The sequence below is a fragment of the Kogia breviceps genome, chromosome 6 (genome assembly GCF_026419965.1).
Source record: "Kogia breviceps isolate mKogBre1 chromosome 6, mKogBre1 haplotype 1, whole genome shotgun sequence".
Classification (NCBI taxonomy): Eukaryota; Metazoa; Chordata; class Mammalia; order Artiodactyla; family Physeteridae; genus Kogia; species Kogia breviceps.
Genome location: NC_081315.1, coordinates 119,564,523 through 119,587,472, shown reverse-complemented (window position 1 = coordinate 119,587,472; position 22,950 = coordinate 119,564,523). Strand labels below are relative to the sequence as shown.

The following is a 22,950-nucleotide window of genomic DNA, read 5'->3' as shown; positions in this document are numbered from 1 at the left end:
ATTTTTTGATTTCCTCTTTGATTTCTTCAGTGATCACTTTGTTATTAAGTCGTGTATTGTTTAGCCTCCATGTGTTTGTATTTTTTACAGATCTTTTCCTGTAATTGATATCTAGTCTCATAGCGTTTTGGTCGGAAAAGATACGTGATACAATTTCAATTTTCTTAAATTTACCAAGGCTTGATTTGTGACCCAAGATATGATCGATCCTGAAGAATGTTCCATGAGCACTTGAGAAAAATGTGTATTCTGTTGTTTTTGGATGGAATGTCCTATAAATATCAATTAAGTCCATCTTGTTTAATGTATCATTTAAAGCTTGTGTTTCCTTATTTTTTCTCATTTTGTATGATCTGTCCATTGGTGAAAGTGGGGTGTTAAAATCCCCTACTATGATTGTGTTACTGTCGATTTCCCCTTTTATGGCTGTTAGTATTTGCCTTATGTATTGAGATGCTCCTATGTTGGGTGCATAAATATTTACAATTGTTATATCTTCTTCTTGGATCAATCATTTGATCATTGTGTAGTGTCCTTCTTTGTCTCTTGTAATAGTTTTTATTTTAAAGTCTATTTTGTCTGATATAAGAATTCCTACTCCAGCTTTCTTTTGATTTCCATTTGCATGGAGTATCTTTTTCCATCCCCTCACTTTCAGTCTGTATGTGTCCCTAGGTCTGAAGTGGGTCTCTTGTAGACAGCATATATATGGGTCTTGTTTTTGTATCCATTCAGCCATTCTGTGTCTTTTGGTTGGAGCATTTAATCCATTTACATTTAAGGTAATTATTGATATCTATGTACCCATTCCCATTTTTCAAATTGTTTTGGGTATGTTATTGTAGGTCTTTTCCTTCTCTTGTGTTTCTTGCCTAGAGAAGTTCCTTTAGCATTTGTTGTAAAGCTGGTTTGGTGGTGCTGAACTCTCTCAGCTTTTGCTTGTCTGTAAAGATTTTAATTTCTCCATCAAATCTGAATGAGATCCTTGCTGGGTACAGTAATCTTGGTTGTTGGTTTTTCTCCTTCATCACTTTAAATATGTCCTGCCACTCCCTTCTGGCTTGCAGAGTTTCTGCTGAAAGATCAGCTGTTAACTATATGGGGATTCCCTTGTGTGTTATTTGTTGTTTTTCTCTTGCTGCTTTTAATATGTTTTCTTTGTATTTGCTTTTTGATAGTTTGATTAATATGTGTCTTGGCATGTTTCTCCTTGGATTTATCCTGTATGGGACTCTCTGTGCTTCCTGGACTTGATTAACTATTTCCTTTCCCATATTAGGGAAGTTTTCATCTATAATCTCTTCAAATATTTTCTCAGTCCCTTTCTTTTTCTCTTCTTCTTCTGGGACCCCTATAATTCGAATGTTGGTGCGTTTAATGTTGTCCCAGAAGTCTCTGAGACTGTCCTCAGTTCTTTTCATTCTTTTTTCTTTATTGTGCTCTGCAGTAGTTATTTCCACTATTTTATCTTCCAGGTCACTTACCCATTCTTCTACCTCTGTTATTCTGCTATTGATCCCTTCTAGAGTATTTTTAATTTCATTTATTTTGTTGTTCATCATTGTGTGTTTCCTCTTTAGTTCTTCTATGTCCTTGTTGAACGTTTCTTGCATTTTCTCTATTCTATTTCCAAGATTTTGGATCATCTTTACTATAATTATTCTGAATTCTTTTTCAGGTAGACTGCCTATTTCCTCTTCATTTGTTAGGTCTGGTGGGTTTTTACCTTGCCCCTTCATCTGCTGTGTGTTTTTCTGTCTTCTCATTTTGCTTATCTTACTGTGTTTGGGGTCTCCTTTTTGCAGGCTGCAGTTTCATAGTTTCTTTTGTTTTTGGTGTCTGTCCCCAGTGGCTAAGGTTGGTTCACTGGGTTGTGTAGGCTTCCTGGTGGAGGGGACTAGTGCCTGTGTTCTGGTGGATGAGGCTGGATCTTTTCTTTCTGGTGGGCAGGTCCACGTCTGGTGGTGTGTTTTGGGGTGTCTGTGGCCTTATTATGTTTTTAGGCAGCCTCTCTGCTAATGGGTGGGGTTGTGTTCCTGTCTTGCTAGTTCTTTGACATAGGGTGTCCAGCATTATAGCTTGCTGGTTGTTGAGTGAAGCTGGGTGTTGGTGTTGAGATGGAGATCTCTGGGAGATTTTCACCATTTGATATTATGTGGAGCTGGGAGGTCTCTTGTGGACCAGTGTCCTGAAGTTGGCTCTCCCACCTCAGAGGCAAAGCACTGACTCCTGGCTGCAGCACCAAGAGCCTTTCATCCACACGGCTCAGAATAAAAGGGAGGAAAAGTAGAAGGAAAGAAAGGGGTGGGGGAGGAAAGAAGATAAAGTAAAATAAAGTAAGATAAAATAAAGGTATTAAAATAAAAAATAATTATTAAGAAAAAAATTTTAAAGTAAAAGAAAAACGGACAGACAGAACCCTACCACAAATGGTGAAAGCAAAGCTATACAGACAAAATCTCACACAGAAGCATATACATACACACTCACAAAAAAAGGAAAAGGGGAAAAAAATAATAGGTCTTGCTCTCAAAGTCCACCTCCTCAATTTGGGATGATTCGTTGTCTATTCAGGTTTTCCATCGATACAGGCAGGGTATCGATGGTTGAATGTGGAGCTTTAATCCACTGCTTCTGAGGCAGCTGGGAGAAATTTGCCTTTCTCTTCTTTGTTCGCACAGCTCCCGGGGTGCAGCTTTGGATTTGGCCCCGCCTCTGCGTATAGGTCACCGGAGGGTGTCTGTTCTTCACTCAGACAGGACAGGGTTAAAGGAGCAGCTGATTCTGGGGCTCTGGCTCACTGAGGCCGGGGTGGGGAGGGAGGGGCACGGATGCGGGGCGAGCCTGCGGCGGCAGAGGCCATCATGACGTTGCACCAGCGTGAGCTGCGCCGTGCGTTCTCCCGGGAAAGTTGTCCCTGGATCACAGAACCCTGGCAGTGGCGGGCTGCACAGGCTCTTGGGAGGGGAGGTGTGGATAGTGACCTATGCTCGCACACAGGCTTCTTGGTGGCAGCAGCAGCGGCCTTAGCATCTCATGCCAGTCTCTGGGGTCCGCGCTGATAGCCGCGGCTCGCGCCCGTCTCTGGAGCTCCTTTAAGTGGCGTGCTTAATCCCCTCTCCTCCCGCACCAGAAAACAAAGAGGCAAGAAAAAGTCTCTTGCCTCTTCGGCAGCTCCAGCCCTTTTCCCGGACTCCCTCCTGGCTAGCCGTGATGCACTAACCCCTTCAGGCTGTGTTCACGCCGCCAACCCCAGTCCTCTCCCTGGGATCCGACCGAAGGAAGGCCTAGCCTCAGCTCCCAGGCCCCGACCGCTCCGGCAGGTGAGCAGACAAGCCTCTCGGGCTGGTGAGTGCAGGTCGGCACCGATCCTCTGTGCGGGAAACTCTCCGCTTTGCCCTCTGCACCCCTGTGGCTGCCGTCTCCTCTGTGGCTCCGAAGCTTTCCCCCCTCCGCCACCCGCAGTCTCCGCCCGTGAAGGGGCTTCTAGTGTGTGGAAACCTTTCCTCCTTCACAGCTCTCTCCCACTGGTGCAGGTCCCGTCCCTGTTCTTTTGTCTCCGTTTTTTCTTTTTTCTTTTGCCCTACCCAGGTACGTGGGGGGGTTTCTTGCCTTTTGGGAGGTCTGAGGTCTTCTGCCAGCGTTCAGTGGGTGTTCTGTAGGAGTTGTTCCAAGTTTAGATGTATTTCTGATGTATCTGTGGGGAGGAAGGTGATCTCCATGTCTTACTCTTCCGCCGTCTTCCCAGCTCTCCACTTTTCTCTTACAGTGAAAATCTTGATTCCTTACCTTAATAGCAGAGGGTTAACATTACAAGGAAGTGGAGTAGTGGGTGTCAGAATTTTAGAAATGGCAATATGTGCTCTGGCTTTCTGGAATGTCTTCCTTTTATAGGGCCTTCATTTCTACCACTTGAGATTTATTTGTTTGACTTTTGAGGGCTTTTTGAATATTAGAGTTTTCTTGTCAAATTTTTTTTAGAATAATTTTCCAACTTAGAAAAATGATCCCGAAAGAACAGAGTAAAAAAATTGGAAAGAAATATAGAAAAATGTAAGTAAAAAATTTTTAGTGGTAAACTTGTGGAAATTTTTAATTTGCTTACTTTAACAAAAAACATATATTGAGCCTCTAAGATGTGCTGTTTACTACTTAAGGCTCTGGAGCTCAAAATTTCTGTTTCTGGCTGGAAGGACTTATGTCCTGGGAGGGAGTCATATAAATGTGTCAATATGATTGGTAAGTGGTAACACAGAGATACACAGCACTTTCTCATGTAAAATGTTGTCTAAAGGACATATACTATTTCAGTAATAAGAAAACATAAAAATCTGTTTTATAGGGAGCAAAAGATCAAAAGGAGATGAAAACAGAAGACTTTCTTGAATTGGAAAAAATGTCAAAGGCAAACTAGTATATTTCACAATTTTCATTAAATTCTGGTGAATTTAAAAAGAGGATTTCACAAATAAACACTTCTTGTTTCAAGTTAAACTACATTTTTATTCTGCACTTTGATCAAAAGTAGCCTGCATATTTATAGCTAGCTGTCATGTTGTTGATTAAAGAATATGAAAAAAATATCAGATAATCTACTAATTTTGTAATTTCCTTAGATGGTTAAGTTTTACCTTTATTTGTCTGTTTTTCTAAAAATTATTATTTTTAAAAATTTTATATCTCTGCTTTAGCTAATCTCTCAGATGAAGCCTTTTAAAAATTTGCACAACTGTACTGTAATTCATACTCAAGCTGCCGAAGAGCAAGAGTCAGACCATTATTGCATTAATCTGTTTAGTAAACTTCATAGAAAGGCTTGGAGAAAGGAGAGAAGTGGGCAGAGAAACAGAAAAGGAAGGCAACTAAAATGGCATTTACATTTTTAACTTTCGTTGTCTTTGGCAATTTTGTTTAAGCTTATCCATTTCAGTTTCTTTTATTTATTTATTATTGTTCCTATTGGTTGAATTGATGATAATCCTTATGGAGGCATAAAACATGCTATAAAATGAGTTAGGTAGAAAATCAATCAAGGCTGACATTTTAAACCTGTCTGGTAATAAGCATGCACAGCCGCAAAACTTTCATTGGTGTCAGAGACATTAATTATGGGGAAGTGCAGTGTATTTACAGATGATAGCTACCCATACTTTATGAAGTTCATGCTAGGCCAGTGACACATCAGGCTTTGCGGAAGCTAACCATGTATGAGTGGATGAGAGAAAGCCACTGAGGATGGATTCTTATGGGTCATTTACTTTATAAAAATCTTTACTAAAAATGTAATTTACTAAGCTTTTTTTTTCTTTTTAAGTTCTATTTTTAACTCATGAGTGTTGCCATTGGAACAATGAATGTTCTCCTCCTACTTTCAGAGGAGATATTTCTGGCTTGCAAAGCTGAAATGGAAATCAGAAATTGCTACCTACTGGTTGCCTTAGGTATACCACAGATACAGAGAATGATAAGACAGAACCCCTGCTTTCAAGCAATTCTGAACTTAAGCCCACTTGAATCATTACTTGGACACAGACATCTATATTAGGAGTGTTTTATAAAGAAGAGTCAATCAGTGAGGACCATGGGATATCACTGGAAAATACGCAGTTAAGAAAATACCTTATGGACTATGTGAGCTCTTCTGTCCTTTGTAACACTTGAAACAAAATGAATTTATGTAGTTTCTGTCTTGCTGTTGTGTGATAGATAACAGTGAGGTAAAGGCTGTGAGGAACTAGCCTGGTTCCAAGGCCTTGTAAACAACAATCAGTTTGATGGAGGTGTCCATGAAAAGTGGTTGTGAGTCATGGTTAAGTGATTGTGACACATCTGAAAGGCAAAATTTTGTCACAGAAAAGAAGAGCTCTCTGGATAGATGGTTACATATAGTTTTGTAAAGACACCTGGAAACTCTGATCTGAGAGAGACCACATCACAGAGAAACTGTTATTGTCTGAGAGCACACTGGTGATAAAAACCTTTAAACTCATATCCTAACTAAATCTTATATATGCTCAAATTGCCACCTGTTTTGTGATCACTGGAATGAACAGTTTAATATGCACCTATGACGTATTATGCCAGACTTAAGGATAAGTAGATATTCTAGAAATCCTTGGAAAGGATTATTTGATATCTGATATTTGATTTTAAGTTTATTTTTAATAGTCAGTGAAAGTATGATAACAATAAATTTCACTCAGATTTTCATGTTGTAATTCCATTGTCCTTGCATAAGACTATAAAAATGATGGGAGTTTAACAAAAAAGGTATTTAAGAAAGTTGGAAGGAAAGATGCTCATGTATTTGACACAGAGTGTAGCATTCTCCATGATCTAGCTTCTGACTTTCCTTTTGAATTCTGCCATGTCCCAATATACAGTTTTTTCTTCTTTATTCATCCAAACCAATCCATTAGCAAGAGTTCCCTAATGTTCTAATTCTTCCTCTTTGCTGTGCATGTTGTCACCTCACTTGTCCCTTGTGTGCTTTTTATTAATATCTTCAATAGACTCGAGGATATTACCAGAAAGAAAATTATATTGCTGTTGATCAAGTTCATTTATTGAGAGACCAATTTCTTTTTCCTTCTGGCCCTGTTACTTTTTTGGCCCATACTTCTCGGGGTCTTTTTGACTCATCTCTCTTGTGATGGTTGGGTTCTCTTGGAAGTAGAAATGGAGACTGAATAGAAGTGCAAAAGGGGAAGGTGGGGGGCTGGAGGCAGAATTGAACAAGGGGAAGCCGTCAGACTGTGATGTTGACCTGATGACGCCCAATAGAGAGGTCTAGAGCAATGACTGCCTGGTACAGGGGTCCCACATTGGATGGAAATAGCTAGCCCCTGTATCACTGTCTTGTTCAGCCACTGGCTAGCCCCCCTCCACCCTCAGAAAAGAGTGACCTAGTTAGTTGGAAAGCTGGGACAGACCCTGATATAGTTGATGGCTGGAGGCTGTCAGTCTCACACATGACTTGCAGCTAGATGGCCTGACCCTTCTCGAAGAGGAACATCTTGCCCCCCAGGATCCCAGTTTCATGTCTGAGATGAAGCAAAATCCTCGACACCCCCAATTTCTGGTTCCCACAGGGGGTTATTTTCCTCCTCTATGTATTAGGAAGGGGTCTTAGATTTTTCAGATTTAAGATAGTAAAAATAAATAATCCTTTCTCTAGCTGATTTTTAAGAACGCTTCATGTCATGACTGTGTTTCCAAATTTGAAGACTCCATCTCTTTACTGTATCTCTTTGGTCTCTAACATACCGGGAGAAGAAAAAAAGAGATGAGGGAGAAGAAGCAATCAGATGATAGGTGACCTTCTTTGTGAAAGTCTTTCCAACACCTTCCTCTAGGCTGAATTCACTATTTTTCGACTGTACTTGCACATATGCTGTAAATATCTCAGTTACAGCACTTAGCACACTGTATTCTCGTAGTCGACTTTCTTGTCTGTCTCTTCATTAGACTGGACACTTGTCAAGGGCAAGAATATTCCTTGTCTGTCTGCTTGTCTCTAACACTTAAGTTTGTAATAGATACTTCAGTGTGGATTGATGTAAATAGGTTTAAACTCTGTGCTGGGACTGTAGTGGCAAACCCACTGTGATATAAAGTTTTATTTTAAGTGTTTTCATTAGAGATTTCCAAACCATTGAAAAAATATACTCAGTACTCAATCAATACTTTATAAAATATTTATAGTACACACATATTATTACAAAATTTAGAAAACACTGAACAGTTTTCTAGAAAAAATAAAGCTTTTATAATTGTACTACCTAAGTACACTCAATATTTTACTTCCTTTGTGTTTTTTAATTTGATTTAGAATTTTTATTAGTTGACATGTACGAATTCCCATACATTTACACCTAATATTATATTAAAACATTTACCATGTCATTTAATATTTTTCAAAAATTATTTAATTATTTTTCTATTATTAGAAGTTAGGTTGTTTCCAATATTTGCATTTATGTATATCCTGTCATGAACTTTCTTCAATATAAATCTTTATTCTCATCTCTGAGACTCTTTCTTTGAGGTTAAACAGCAGTACATTTACTCATCTTTGTTCATGTTGTCTAATTATTTTCCAGAGAGTTTATACCAGTTTATCCCACCAGCTGAGTGTGAGAGACCCTTCTCACGAGACTCTTGGCAGCACTGTTGACTTAAGAAAAGGACAATTGGACAACACAGTCAAGGCCTTCTCTCCATTTTAGTCGGTATGTCTATTTATTAATAACTTAAATATTTTATTAAGCATTTATATGTCATCTGTGAATTTTCTCTTCATATTCTTTGTCCATTTTCAAAAGTTTTAGAGTCCTTTTTACAAATTGAGTGAGTCTTTAATATTACAAATATTATTAAATGCCTGCCATTGATATAAATAATTCTCTCACTTTGAATTGTCTTATAATTTTATGAGGTTTTGCCTTTCAGAGGGCTTCAAATTCTATATAGGTAAGTTTAGCAACATTTCCCAATGATGTCTTCATTTGCGTCTATGTTTAGAAAGTGCGTATCTATTCTGAGATCAGTTTAATAGTCGTTTTTCTGTCTTCTGCTTTCATTTTTAAATGAAATTTATATTAATGAATGACAGTTTGAAATTGTGAGCCAACTTAATCTGTTCCTCAAAAGTATAATTTCCCCCAAATCTTTGGATAATTCCCCCATGTGCATTAGTTTGCAATGCTTCTTTTTCATGTTATGATCTTTTTTATTTTATTGGTTTTAAGGTAGTCTCTAATCTTCTGTTGATTTGTTTTCCCATTCTTCAAACAATATTTACAAATGTTTTATGGATGCTTGAAAAGAAGGCATATTCCCTGTTAGTGGGAGACATACATACATGCATCCATATATTCAATGTTTGTTTCAGGTCAATACAAACTACCTTCAGAAGTCAGGTAAGTTATATGAATGTGCTCAAAGGCCAGATGTCTTTCATTAGTGTTTGGTGCAGATGAGGTGGCAGGGAGAGCACATACCAAGACATAAACTCAAATATTAAAAAAAATAATAATAATTGTACTGATACACTTCCTCAGCCTCAGCTTTGTCTATAGAATAAATGTGGCTTATTGTCTCTTCATTTGCATACTCTGGCATGCCTAATTGTATTGGATGGGGGCGATTTATTTAAATCAAAACAAAACAGTTGTCATTGTTTTGCTTCCTGAGAGGAGGCAAGAACGATGTATATGTTTTATTGGGAAAAGAGATTGGAGTGGGAGAGAAAGAAAAGACTGAACTTTCAAAGCTTCTGTTAATTTTTCTATGTTTAACTCAAACCATTGGGTCATTTGCTTATCAGAGCATATAATCTAACCGCTGGACTTTTGGAAAGCTAAATTACTGTGCAAATAAATAGTAGTGAGTTTTGGGGGTGGTAACTTGGGTGAGTGGAAGGAGAAATTAGAGCGAGACCTTGTCTATGTTGAGAAGTAAGATGAAGCAAAGTTTGCAACAATATGTATTTAATTTTAAATAATATTTTAAAAATAAGTAGACTTTTATCTGAAGGGGAAAATGCTTGCATTAAAATAAAACAAGATCTGTAGAACTCTAAGTACAAGTAAAGTGAAATCAGATAAGCCAGTTGGCACCAACTTGTGTCTGTCCTAGAAAATAAGTGTTTGGTTCTTTGCACTGTTTCATTTCACAGTATACAATATCTTTTACACGGACTTGGAAACAAATCTACTAACAGTAAAGTTATCACAAAGGAATGATTATGTAGGTGACAGATGAGATAGCCTAGGACCACTTACGTGATATTAAGACATGCCAAGGAAAGGACTTGGAGGTAAAGGCTTGATCTCCCATGCCAGAGGACGGCCGCAGGATAGGGTGAGTAACTCACACAGAAGATCTCCATGAGGGATGAGCTCATTCAATGCCTTTCACACAAAGAGGCCATCAGCAACAGCCTGTAGGTATTAGCCAGAAGAGTACCATAAACCAGCCTGAACCAACAGGGAGTCCTGTCACAGTGTGGGAACACTGAAGGGGAATTGGGGTGGAGAGAAAAAAGGAAATAAAAGAAAAAGTTTTTGTTTTTGTTTTGTGAAAATCTAAATAAGCACAATTTAAGGGGTGAATTAAGGGGTGAATCTCAACTGGGTGGAGAATAAACATGAAAAGCTTTATTTTTCTCTAATCAGCACTTTTAATGTTTATCAACTCTTCCATTTCATTCTTTAAGGATGTTACAGACAGATTCCATAACCTTTGGACACTCTCAGATTTAAAAAACTCAACCCAATCAAGTTTAAAATTTCCCTCATACTTGGTCTAAAGCTTTTCCATTCCAAATCACCTCTTGAAATCATGATTCAAGAGTCTTTCAGTGGAGAGGTTAACGTTGCACTCCCTTACTAGACTCCACCTCCTGTGTTTGGGGACAAGAAGAAGAAAGCGTTGGCTGAAAAGTCGACCTGTTTTAGTTGGGCATAGTTGTGCTTCTTCCTTTGTTGGTCTGCGCTGGTTTATGCTGTCCCTCTGGGTGATCCTAACAGGCTGCTGACGGTGGTCTCTTTGTGTGAAAGGCATTGAAAGAATTGATCTCTCAGGGAGCGGCATGGGTGCATTCTTTGCCCTATACTGTGAGATCTCCCTGTGACGCATTTCTCTGGCCAGGGGCATCGTCTTTGGCACAAGCATTTCTAATCCATTCTGCTCAGTTCTCATCTACAGGGGTGTATCACGTAGCCTCCCTGCTCTGGAGCCCCTTAGCCTAGAGGGTAGCCCTCTTGGATGAGGCACTGGCAAAAAGATCTCAAGATTAGCTCCTTTTCTGGTGTTCTCTGGACCTATGAGAAATTCACACACCTTTAGCAGAGCAAATGAGAAGAGTCTTGACTTCTCCATTGCCATCCTCTTCCTTAGCCTACCATCACCTCTCTTAAATTCACAGGGACAGGTCAGCAAGTCTTAGCAGATCGTCATTCTCCAACTAAAAGACAAGTTGCTCCTCTTGGAGGGACTAAAAAATTCTATTCAACAATCTCTAAGAGAATCCCCTCTTGCCATCTTGACTTGAAGGCTAAGAAAGTAATTTTCCATGAATACTAACTGTATTCCCCACAAGCCCAATGACTTCAAAACCTGCTCTTCTCTACCTCCAGTCATCTACATATACTGGTGGCTGGGGGTGGGGGAGCATGGAAGGGGGATGGGCCTGGATGGGGTTTATAGCCCCTTTTCTTCTGCGTTTCATTAGATCTTGTGAGAGATATTGATCCCCAGAGCCTCTCTTTAGAATGTGGTTTAATAGCACCTCTCCGTCCTCGAGTCTGAACACTAGTCAGGTCAGTATAATGAACAAATTAAGTTAAAATATTATAAAGTTACATGTCCATGTTGCTTGAATTGTTCTACTCAGTATTGTTGCACGGGGAAAATTACGGACTAGAATAGGCAAAGTGTCATGTTCCTGTGGCCTGTGTGGAATCCAAGCAGTGAAATCATCATGTTGCTTAGTGTCCTCTCCCTGTTCTTATTACTGCCCTGGAGGGTTAGGCTGGTTCATGTGGACGGGAATCAAAAGACTTGAATCTTTATTTGCACATCAAACACAAAGTTTTGTAGAATGTATGCAGTATTGTGCTGGTAAACTGGTCTCCCAAACAAACAAAAATCCCCCATCCCTACCCCAGCCCCAAACCAAACCGAACCAAACCAAAACCACTGATACGTGTAGTGTTTGCTGACTTCAGGGTGTAAATATCCACTATTCGGATTTCAGCCTACTGATGTGAAGTCACTGAATGGGGAGTAGGAAATAGATTCACGTAATCGGCTCTGGTAATAAGGTACAAGCTGGCTGCAGTGCATATTGACTCTATGTTTGTTTCGCACGACTCTTTGGAGTCCGATAGAGATTACAGTAACCCTTCTGATATGTTCCACCCAAGCTATCTGTTGGAGCTCTTGCTAATTTGAAAAAAAAATGAGTAAAAGTTATTTTCTGAGATGAGGCAAAATGGAATGGACTTGAAAACAGAGCAACAGGAAAATGTTAGGGCAGTTTTCTTGGGGGGAAGCAGAGCTAGGTAACAAGGCAAGAAGCTAGATTTCCCAGAAAAATGGGTGAAATTTATGGTAGTGGAGTAACCAAACACCAACAACTTTTAAGAACAGGCTGCCTAGTATGTGTTAGTAGTTTTCTTGTCACTGGCCCAAACTTTCAGTTAGGTTGACTATAAACAAAAAAGGCCTTTATGAGCTGTTGCTAGATAAATGAATAAGAGGGTCTGTGTCCCATGTCTGGACCTATGCACGGTGGATAAAGGAGAACTAGACAGAAGACAAGAATCTAATGAGGTTCAGAGGGCAGGAACAAGACTAGAGGGAATCCTGAGAAGGAAAGACATGGGGTTTCCCAGAATCCTCGGGGAGGCCATTGAACCTTTGCCTGACATATAATGGGGGCATTTGCCAGTTTTATTTTTGACAGAAAGAGGACCTTAGCTGACATCTGGATGTTGTTTATTCTATTATTAAAAATAATTATAACTTTATTTTTGTTTATTTGCTCTGGCAAAGGCTGTAATTTATTACTATAATTGTGTTTCTGTTATTTCTTCATATATTTAACAGTCTTGTTTTATATGTGGTTTTGTTATACTATTTGAGGCATCAGAATTCATGGCTGTTAAGACTTTTTTGTGTAAATTTTATTAGGTAAAATTTCTTTTTGCTTACCCAAGAACATGGTGTGCTTTTTCATTTGTTCAGATCTTCTTTAGTGTCTCTCAGGCAGTTAAAAAGTATTTCTTTGTAGATCTTAATATTTCTTCTTAAACATTCCTAGGTATGACAGACACTTGTAGTTGTCCCCTAATGTCATTTCTCCCCTTCTTTGTCTGCAGTGGAAGCCCTGAATTTTAGCTGGCACTTGACCACCCAGAATGAAGGCTTTATTTTATAGCTTGCCTCGTAGGTTTTGCACAGTGGGATGTAAATGGAGGTAGTATGTGCAGTCTTGAGGAGTGTTTTTTAAAGGAGAAGACATGTTCTTCACTCTCCTCTTTCTTTTGGTGAGAGTGGGACACTATGGCTGGAGCAGAAAGCTGGAAGGAGCCAGGACCCTTAGGGGTCTGTGGAAGTGCTATTCTAGTCTTGAGCTCCTGACCAGTGGAATTTTCGTATGACACAGTAACCACTTGTGTATCTAAGCCCTGTTTATTTGGGTTTTGTGTTGCATGTAGCTGGGCCTAATACTAATTTATATAGAAAACATTTTTTAAAAATCTCTTTTTATTGGTATTTTAAGTGAAGTGTTTTTCCCACTGTATCTTCTAATTGATTATTATCTCTATGTATAAATTGATATATTCACTTTGTGTCTTACTACATGACTGAATTTTCATATTGTTTGCAGTAGTTAGGGAACAAGGATGGAATACAGAGAAAGGGGAAGCACTGGTTTATGCGATAGCTTTAGCACTCAAAAGATATGGGGGACAATGTTTATTATAACAATAGTAGAGGTGATTTGCATTTGTTAACTGCTACAGAAGTTTCACAGAAAAAGAATGCCAGGCTCAGAGACCACTGACTACCTAACTACCAACTTAGGGCACTTCATGAAAGCCAGAAAGCTTACAGAGCAATATTTAAAGAGAGCCTCATCTCCTGCAACTAGAGAGCCACCTGAGCTGAAAATTCGGCCTGAAATTTGATTATAAGCCTGGCAGAGTTACAAGAGATTGAATTAATAGGCCTAGCTAGTCATCTACACTAAAGCCAAGGACCTGGAACAGGGACACTTGGGTAGATGCTCTTGAGAACCACGAGCTCCCAGGCTGGTTACCCACCTTCCCTTTGCGGGAGGATAGCAGCCTCCCAGTGCATGGAGGCAAAGACCTTATCTGAAGCAGATTTCTGGAGAAAGATATTTATTCTCCTCGTGATCTTTTACTATCTACCCTTATTTTTTTCTAAGTCAGTAGAGCCGGGTCTCAGTGCGGTCTTTCCAGGGAAGCACTCCTTGTTCAGGAGGTGTGTGCTGGAGGGTATGGCTCATATTTACCAGCAGGAATCAGAAAACCTGTATGGAAATGGACGTTCAAGATTCTCAGCTAGGTGGGGAAAAGTAAAAAGCTGAGTAGTAGAGGGCTTTGCCTTTCATCTTTTTTCTCCTCCTTCCATCACACTTTTTGTTAAATATGTTATTTGGTTTTATTTTTGGAATCTAGATGTTTGGTTTTGAAGTCAGGTGTTTAAGGTGGTTGGGATTTGCCAAGAGTGCTGTGAAAGAAAGGAGATTACTTATATGTTGGAAGAGCCGTGGTAGATACATCCCTGGGCTAGTGGCCCTGGGCTGGTGGCCAAAACACTATTTGGGGGGAGATGTTGAACAAGTAAGGTGGAAGGAGAAGAAGTTGTGCTGAGCAAGCAGGATACCTGAATGAGTGTTTTTGGAGGTGGAGCAGTTGTGGATGGTGACAAAAAGCGGGGTGCAGATCTGGTTGTGGGTATCTGAGTTGGAAGTGGAAGAGAAGGTTACTTGGAACTAGGACACCAGGGAACTGAAGAACTGGGTTTTGATGGAACACTGAAGTCCTTCAGGCTGATGGCAGGATTTAACATGGAGAGGAAGACTGTGGCAGAGATGACACAGGCATTCCTTTCATTTGTTTACAGTAAGAAGAAGGGGAAGGAGATTGTAATAAAATTGTATGAGTCTCAAAGACTGAGTTGTTTATGACGGGGGTGAAGTAGTAATGGTCTGGAAGCAAACATACATTCTGTAGAGTTCTGAGTCCATAGGAAGACAATGAAAGAGAATATATTTTCTTGCTGCCTTCTTTTGGGTAGGCGAATATTTCTCTCTCTGTCCAGTTAGATCAATCTTTTTGTAAAATTTCCTCCCAAATTCCAGCAATATCATTTCTGTCAGTGTGAATACATTTCAAATGGGAAGTTGTGAGAGGTCAATTTGTGGGGTTGCCAACCCAGTGCCATCTGAAATGGAAGTTTAAGTAAAATCTTTATTATATATGTCAGCACATTATGTGTGTATATATATATATATGTCAGTGGGAAGCCATTTCAGTTTATATAAATTTTAAGATTTTATAATATTCTTTTTCAGCTATTAACGGCTTGAGGCAAATTGATCCCAAGGTAACTAGACAATTTAACTAAAAAATTCATAACCAATTAAAAGAAAAAACCAAATCTATTCAAAATGACTGATCTGCTGATTTTGATACTAGTTTAAAAGCAAACTTTTCCACCTTTCAAAGTTTTCCATGACAGATATTTTCTTTTGTTTGTTTCTATTTTTGCTTGTGACTCCATAGAAAACAATAAACATAAACTTCTAAAACAGATGGCTACTATTGTAGTTTGTAATTTATTAAAAAAATATATAACCCAAAACATCTGCCATAATCTGGATCTAGTTCTCAGAAATGATTTAGAGTTTGTCATTTCCCAATTGGCAATGATAATGGTATGTACATAGTGACTGGACAAACACTAAGGTGAGCATTGTGCTTCTGTGGAAGCATTTGAAAAAGCTCATAAGGACTCTGTTCCCCTCTCTGTGGGAAGGTATTCATTATCCTCCACTAGTACCTCCTGGGCTTCTACAAGCCCAAAACACCCAAAGCAAGATTTTGAGTAATGTGAGAAACTCCCTCGTAGTGTAGAAACCCAGTGACTTTATTAGCATGAATAAAATCGTTAGCACAATTCTGTGCATGCCTGCTGTGCTTTTGAGGGGTAATTTTTTTTTCCTGCTAAGTGTTATGATAATTGTCATTATAGTTTAAAAGAATAACGTATTTTTTTCCTTGTTTAGTCTTAGGTAGTCATACAGTGTTGGAATCAAACTTGAAATCTGGGTTAGAAGTCGTGAATGAATTTAACCTGGGAAAAGTTTGATGGTGGCATTCTTGCTGCACTTAAATGTGATGAAACTATTATAAAGGAAGACTAGTTTCTGGATTCATTTTTGGTGGGACATTTCTAAAGCTCTCCTTTTGTCTCCCCCATTTTTTAAAGTCTCCAAAAGGAGATCACTCTCAAAAAGCTTTTAAGTGGTGTACTTAAGTTTATGCTTTATTCTACCCTATCCGTTCTGCCAGAATGTCTCCTTAGAGTATCACTTTGACCAGGTGTCTCCACTGTTTGGTGTCCATTACCCAGAGAATATAGTGCCAACATCATAGCCTGACTATTAGGGCCCTCTGTAATCTGGGTTTATTAAACTGTTGATGTATAGTTAATTGCCTTTTCAAGTCTAGTGACATTTCTGCCTAAATATTGGGAACACTATTCATATTGCTTCCAACAATCATATTGCTTCCACAGGATATGATTTTATTAGATCAGTTATATATCTCTGGGATATGTATTTGTAAAAAAAGTTATTATTTAACTTCTTCAAAGTATACCGAAGTCTTGTGCATGAAATTGCACCAACTAGATCCTGACTCAGTGCATGCCTGTGACCAGCAATTCTGCTCCTTAGGTATGTGTTCGACAAAATTAAATGCATATTCCAACCAAAAGAGATGTACAAGAATATTCAAAGGATTATTTGTAATAGTCCAAAGGCAAGGTAGTCTCTTATAGCTCTAGATAGAATTTGTAGACTCTAAGTTGCTCACAAAAGCAATTGTCCTTCAATTATAAGTGTCCATTAATAAAAAATGGGTATAACTGTATCTTGGTATATTTATAAAATGGACTATTATACAGCAATAAAAATAACTAAATTACTGCTACATGCAACAACATGAATACATTTTCTAAATATAACATTGAGTAAAAGAAGCCAGAAATATTAAAAAATACATGCTATAAAATTTAATTTGTATGAAGTTAGAAAATAAGGAATGGTGTTAGAAGTCAAGATAGTAAGGGGGCAGTGATTGTCAGGTGGCAATATAAGGTCGTCTGGCTGCTGGTGGTGATCTAGTTTTTGCCCTGGGTAATGGTTGCATAGTATGTTTATTTTGTAATAAGTCATCAAACTATTCACTTATGTGTATTTTTCCAAATCTAGGCTATTTTAAAAATCAAGTTTATTAACAAAAACTATAAAAAAACTGTCTTGATTTCTATTTTTAGGAATCAAGTTTCGTTCAGAATATCAAAGATTAACTAGAGTGATTTGAAAAATATGTTTCAAGAGCATATTGGTATCATAACAAGAGCAGAGGGAAATTGTAAAAGAACAAAATAAGGAAATAAGACTGACTAAATTAAAAGAACAGTGGTAGTTCTGTAAGAGAAAGCCATGATCCACAAAGACACAAGGGACAGAAAAGAGAGAATAATAGGATATTAAAATCCAGTATAAATTGGAAAAAGAGGGGAAAACCAGAGGAAGCATGCCCAAGAATAAGTTCTCTTAAAGGGGGGACTAGAAAAGTCAGGAGATGGATAGATTTTAGTTGTTACTCATCAGAAACTATGAATTTGTCTCAGAGAAATTTAACAGAGAAATAAGGTGAAGATCATGAAGAGTAGACTGGGATGGCTTCCAGTAGAGAGATTAAGGGGATTAATGTAAAGTGGTCTCTTAAATTTGCACACACCCTTCCTAGTCTTCCTCATAGAAGTAATTATGTTAAACATAGATTGCTACACCATGTGGTTATAGATTGGGGAGAAGGTAACTTGAAGGATCAATGTAAAATTCTCAAAGAATATCCAGATGAGTTTCAAGGTAACAGTTATGGCAGGTGACTCTGCAGGTACTAGCTGTGTCCTGTGGGAACGTGCCTCAGAAACTGTGGAGTCTAAGAGGAAGCACAGAAAATGATGAGGTTTATCTTCCAGCAGCCTGATAGGTTAAAAATAGATCAAGTTGAGTTAGAAATTGGTTGGATGGGAGAAAGCCTGAGTGGATGACTCCAAAGTGATGGTGGATAAAAATGACATAAACAAGTGCTTTGGGAAGACAGAGAACTCATTGATTCCATAACTATCAGAATATGAGTGTCCACATTTTCTGAAAGATGAAATCTAAAGTACTGTATTTGAAAAACACAATATAGTCACCAGAATGCAGAGGGAGATAGACAGAAGAGAATGCTCTCAAAATCAACAAACAACATTGGCTTTACTTGTAGAAGGGTAGGAAAGACTCAGCTAAGAAGATGGACCTGTTACAAATTCAGCTGAAAAGCATGATAGTGGTTTTCAGTGGTGGTTGCATATTAGAATCACCACAGGAATTAAAAAATATTGAGGCCTGGGCCAATTTAACCAGAGTGTCTCTGGTGAGTATAATGTGTACTAGGTGGAGAACCACTAGAACAGGAGGTCAGGAGAGGTTGATGCTTAATTAGGACCCTGCTTATGGGCAGATGGGAAATGTTTCACTCCTCCCTAGGAACTATGGGTCACAGACTTCAGAGGCATCAGTAGATGCTTCAGATAAGGATTACTGGATAGTTATTTTCCAGCTGAAAAAAATATTTTATATATGGAAAAACTTTCCCTAGGAGGTAGGTTTATAGGCATAAGCAATTCCACAGCTAGAGGTAGTGACAACAGAACAGGGGCATGTGAAGGCTCTATCAAGAGATATAAGCCATGCTCAGTTATAGTGCCAGGTAGCTGACAACACAGGCTTAGAGGGAAATTAGGAAGTTTTAAATAAGTTAGATGTGGCGGAAGGGTGGAATGTAAGGCTTCACATAAGGCTTGCTGCCTGGGTTTACTACCATGACAAATGTCTGTGCAAGAAGACAAGGCTTTCTCAAAATGCCATAATCTGAGAGAGGAGATGTTATGTGCAGGTGGATTTTCTTCTAGAAATAAACATAATTAGCCTCTGGATGGGAAGTTTATTTCCCTTTCAAGTTCACAGGACATGGATTTTGAGAGTGGGCAGCATAGACTGACGACATCTGGGTGAGGTTGAAGCTAAGGAGGCTGGGGTTTAAGGAGCTCCAACAGCTTCCGCTTGAGAAGAGCTCTTCAGTGGGTAGCCAGGCCATTTTCTCGTAGAGCAGGAGGGTGAAATGAACATTCAGAGATGAGGTCAAGGATAGAGAAACTGTTGCTAATGAGAGACAGGAATTTTAGGGGAAACTTATGAAAATTTAGTGTTTCTTAACAGAGAAACTTGGGAATTTAAGCAAGATTATTATGGTGCATAAGCTGTACAGGGCATGGCAGAACATTAGCATCTCTGGCTCCGGCACTAAATGCCAGTAGCACCTTAGCTGAAACCCACTGGGAGAATCAGGTAAGGGCTAAGGGCTTGATTCAGATTAGGTGACCTATACAGCTGTGAGGGGATAAGAGCCTGGGAATTAAGACAGCCTAGGGAATGTGGGACTGCATTAACCAGGGCTATATAGGACATGATGGCATTAACCTTAAAGGTCTCTCAGGAAGATATAGGATGGTCAGATCTAATTATATTATCCTTTGAGGGATTGTTTCTTAAACAATTGCATTGGTGAAGCAGGGACTTTTGGGGGTGGGGTGTGTAGTGACTTCACTGGGACTCTGGAGCTCTGGGTCCCTTGTAATTGTGTTGGCAGTGCTGAGGGAAGGGAGCAAGGTCTTATGCAGAACGCTTGGAGCTCTGTGCTTCCTCCTCCCAACGAAGTCTTACGTGGACAATTTCAAGGTGAGGAATATGCCTTGGATCCTATGAAAGGGAGTTGTGGCTAGCGGTGGCCCGTTGTTGCTGGGAGGAAATCTAATTCCTCACAGCAACCCAGTGAATAGAAAGCTATGTGCTTATACCAGTGAATGTCAAAAAGACACAATAAAACCTGGCAGCTATTTCTTATCTAAAACCCTAAGTAAACAGGAAGAGAACAAGTTAATTTGGCCCCAACAGTAAATAACAAAATAAGTGATACCACATTAAGCTATTTCCATAAAAATCAGGAAATATATTAGGATACTTTCATCCCAACGTAAACATTTTTAAAGAGGTTTTAGCTAATGCGATAAGAAGTGAAACAATCACTGTAAATATTAGATCAATTTATCTCTGTTTCAGATGACAAAAATCCAAAGGCTTTTCTTAAAAATTGCTAAAACTTCAAGAAAATTTGGCAGATTGGCTAGATAAAAAAAAAAATCAGTGTACAAAAATCTATAGAAATTCTTTGGATTGGTAAGAGGATTTAAAAATGGAAACAGAAAGAGATCTCATTTGAAATAGTGATCAAAGAAATTTAACAAGCAAGCCATCTCCTCTTTGGAAAAAATTAAAAACATTATTGGAAGATGTTATATAAAGTCTAAACTAATATAGAGACATAAAGTGTGTTCCCAGGGGAAAGGAGTGCTATTTAAAAAATATTAAATTTCATAAATATATCATCTTGATCAGACTTCCAGTGGAGAGGAATTTTCTTTTACTGGAATGAGCTAAAATGAAGTAAAATTTCATATCAGAGTATTATTGTCTGAAATTAGCTGTGCCAATTTGAAAAAGAAGAGCCTAGAGTACTTGATTTACTGGGTATTAACTGCTACCATAATTCAGTAATTTGACTGTTCAAGGTAGTGTAATTGCTATAACCAGCAACCCTCAAATTTTAGCAGCCAACACAATTAGTTCGTACTCTTGTAACATCTGGGGAGGGCAGGAGGTTCTTTTCCAGCAGTCAGTCAGGGATATGCTACATCAGTCAGGAGACCAAAACTGTACCACTAACTTGAACAAGGACAGTTTCAATTGGAGATCTGTTAACTAGGGGGATAACTACTGAGGTGTAGAGAAAACTCTCAAGACTAGAGGAGTAGCAGATCTGAAGGGCAGTCCCTGCCTCTAGGGCTGAGGCAGAGGACCCAAGGAAGAAATGAACTTGGGAGAGCCAGCCATCACCATCCCCAGAGAGCTGAATCAGAGCTCTCTGGAGAGGTGATGGCTGTGGCCCATTGGAAGGTGGGAAGGTCTGCTGAGGTGTCCCAGGCTGGGGCTGGTAAGCAGGACACCGTCCGCTGTGCTGGCAAGACTCACTGAGAAGCTGCCTGCTCGGGCGCCGGGGCAACGTGTCGGGGAGCATGAGAGCCATTAGGTGTCTGGCATGCTGCCTGCTGCCATCAGTAGGAAAACCCACCTTGGAACCAGGATGAGAAGCTCGTCCTTCTAACACCCTCTGCTGACAAGCTTAACCTCATGCCACCTGCAAAGAAGTTATTTGTTTATACGATCTGGCTCCAGGATAGCAAAGCAGGGCAAAGAGGTAGATTTGGCGTTGAGAGGCCACACGTTGATAAACCAGCACACCTGTGTTCCTTCTAGCTTGTGGCTCTTCCTTCCTCCTGAGAGTTTTCACTTATCCAGTGATGGGTGAAGAGATGGAGAAGTCCCACTTTTTCTAAACATCCTTGGTGAGTAGTCACTAATCATGTGGTCTCGCCTAAATGCAAGAAGAATGAGAAATGTCTTCTAGTGGTGTACCCGGGAAGACGAGGGAAACACGGACACTGATGAGTAGCTGTCATCTCTGCCCCACCATATAATCCAAGCAATGTTACAGGCCTAGGAAAAGACGGCTAGACCAGGCAAACAGAATTAGAGGACAGGTAAGTGCATATTAAATAGATTGATTTTGGGCTTCCCTGGTGGCGCAGTCGTTGAGAGTCTGCCTGCCGATGCAGGGGACACGGGTTCGTGCCCTGGTTTGGGAAGATCCCACATGCCGCGGAGCGGCTGGGCCCGTGAGCCATGGCCGCTGAGCCTGCGCGTCCGGAGCCTGTGCTCCGCAATGGGAGAGGCCACAGCAGTGAGAGGCCCGCGTACCGCAAAAAAAAATAAATAAATTTAAAAAAAAATAAAATAAATAGATTGATTTCACAGTTAGAAATAAATATATTTATTGGCTCTTTGAAAATCTAGCTTATAATAAGAAATAAAAGCTCCATTATATAAAGGTATTTATATAAGGCTATTTATTGCTGAATTCTTTTATAGTGATTTACAAACACATATACAAGCAAAATACCCCATGAATGTCCAAGTTGAATCAGTTGTGGTATATTATATTAGAGAATATAATTCTGTAATTTAAAGTGAATTAGATCCTCATTTTATGAACTGAAGGAACGTTTGTAATGTGTTAAATTAGAAATGTGACGGATTTGGTACAATTCCACTTTTGTGCAAAAAAATGCTAAGAATCCTATGTACATGTATGCTTGTATATATTTGTATGACCCGGGAGAAAAGTGTTAACATTGACTACCCAGGGTGAGGGTAGAAGGAGAAGGAGGAAAATCATTAACTCTTTGTGTATCTTAGCTTGTTTCATTAGATACCATTCGCGTGAATTTCTTTTCTAAGATAAAATAATAAAACCAGCTGCCTGTCTTTGAACAAATGCAACAGAGAACTGACCTTAACAGTTGGATGACATTGCAGACATAGTACCATTTGGGTGATAACTGTTTTTAGCAGAAAGAATGTGTCAGCATATTTATACTGAAGGTGTGGGAAGGCAGTTTGGGTATAATGAGAGTTTTAAGTTTCTCTATATCCAGTGTGTAATATTCAGATTATACTAATGTTTAGTAACTATATATACATATATATATGTGAAACACTGACACACAAAATAAAGCAGAAAGATTCAGTTTAATAATTAAAAACACAGGGGCTTCCCTGGTGGCGCAGTGGTTGAGAATCCGCCTGCTGATGCAGGGGACACGGGTTCGTGCCCTGGTCTGGGAAGATCCCACATGCCGGTGAGCCCGTGAGCCATGGCCGCTGAGCCTGCTCTCCGCAACGGGAGAGGCCACAGCAGTGAGAGGCTCACGTACCGCAAAAAAAAAAAAATAAAAAAAAAAAATAAAATAAAATAAAAATAATAATTAAAAACACAAAAGGTAGTATGCTTGCTTGGAATGATCAGTGCTTCTCATGTTTCCCTTAAAATAATCCTAGAGGAAAATGAACACCTATGCATAGTAACAGGGAGAAATTCAGCATAAAGG

At 39.2% G+C, this 22,950-nt stretch overlaps 1 long non-coding RNA gene across 1 annotated transcript in view; it reads left to right on the top strand.

Moving 5' to 3' along the window:
- The window catches only part of LOC136794401 (uncharacterized), a 366,850-nt gene that overhangs the window by 67,368 nt on the left and 276,532 nt on the right, over positions 1-22,950 (top strand). Inside the window, exon 2 of the long non-coding RNA XR_010841133.1 lies at positions 8,103-8,231. This is a non-coding gene — a long non-coding RNA (uncharacterized lncRNA). The remainder of the gene's footprint in view (positions 1-8,102; positions 8,232-22,950) is intronic.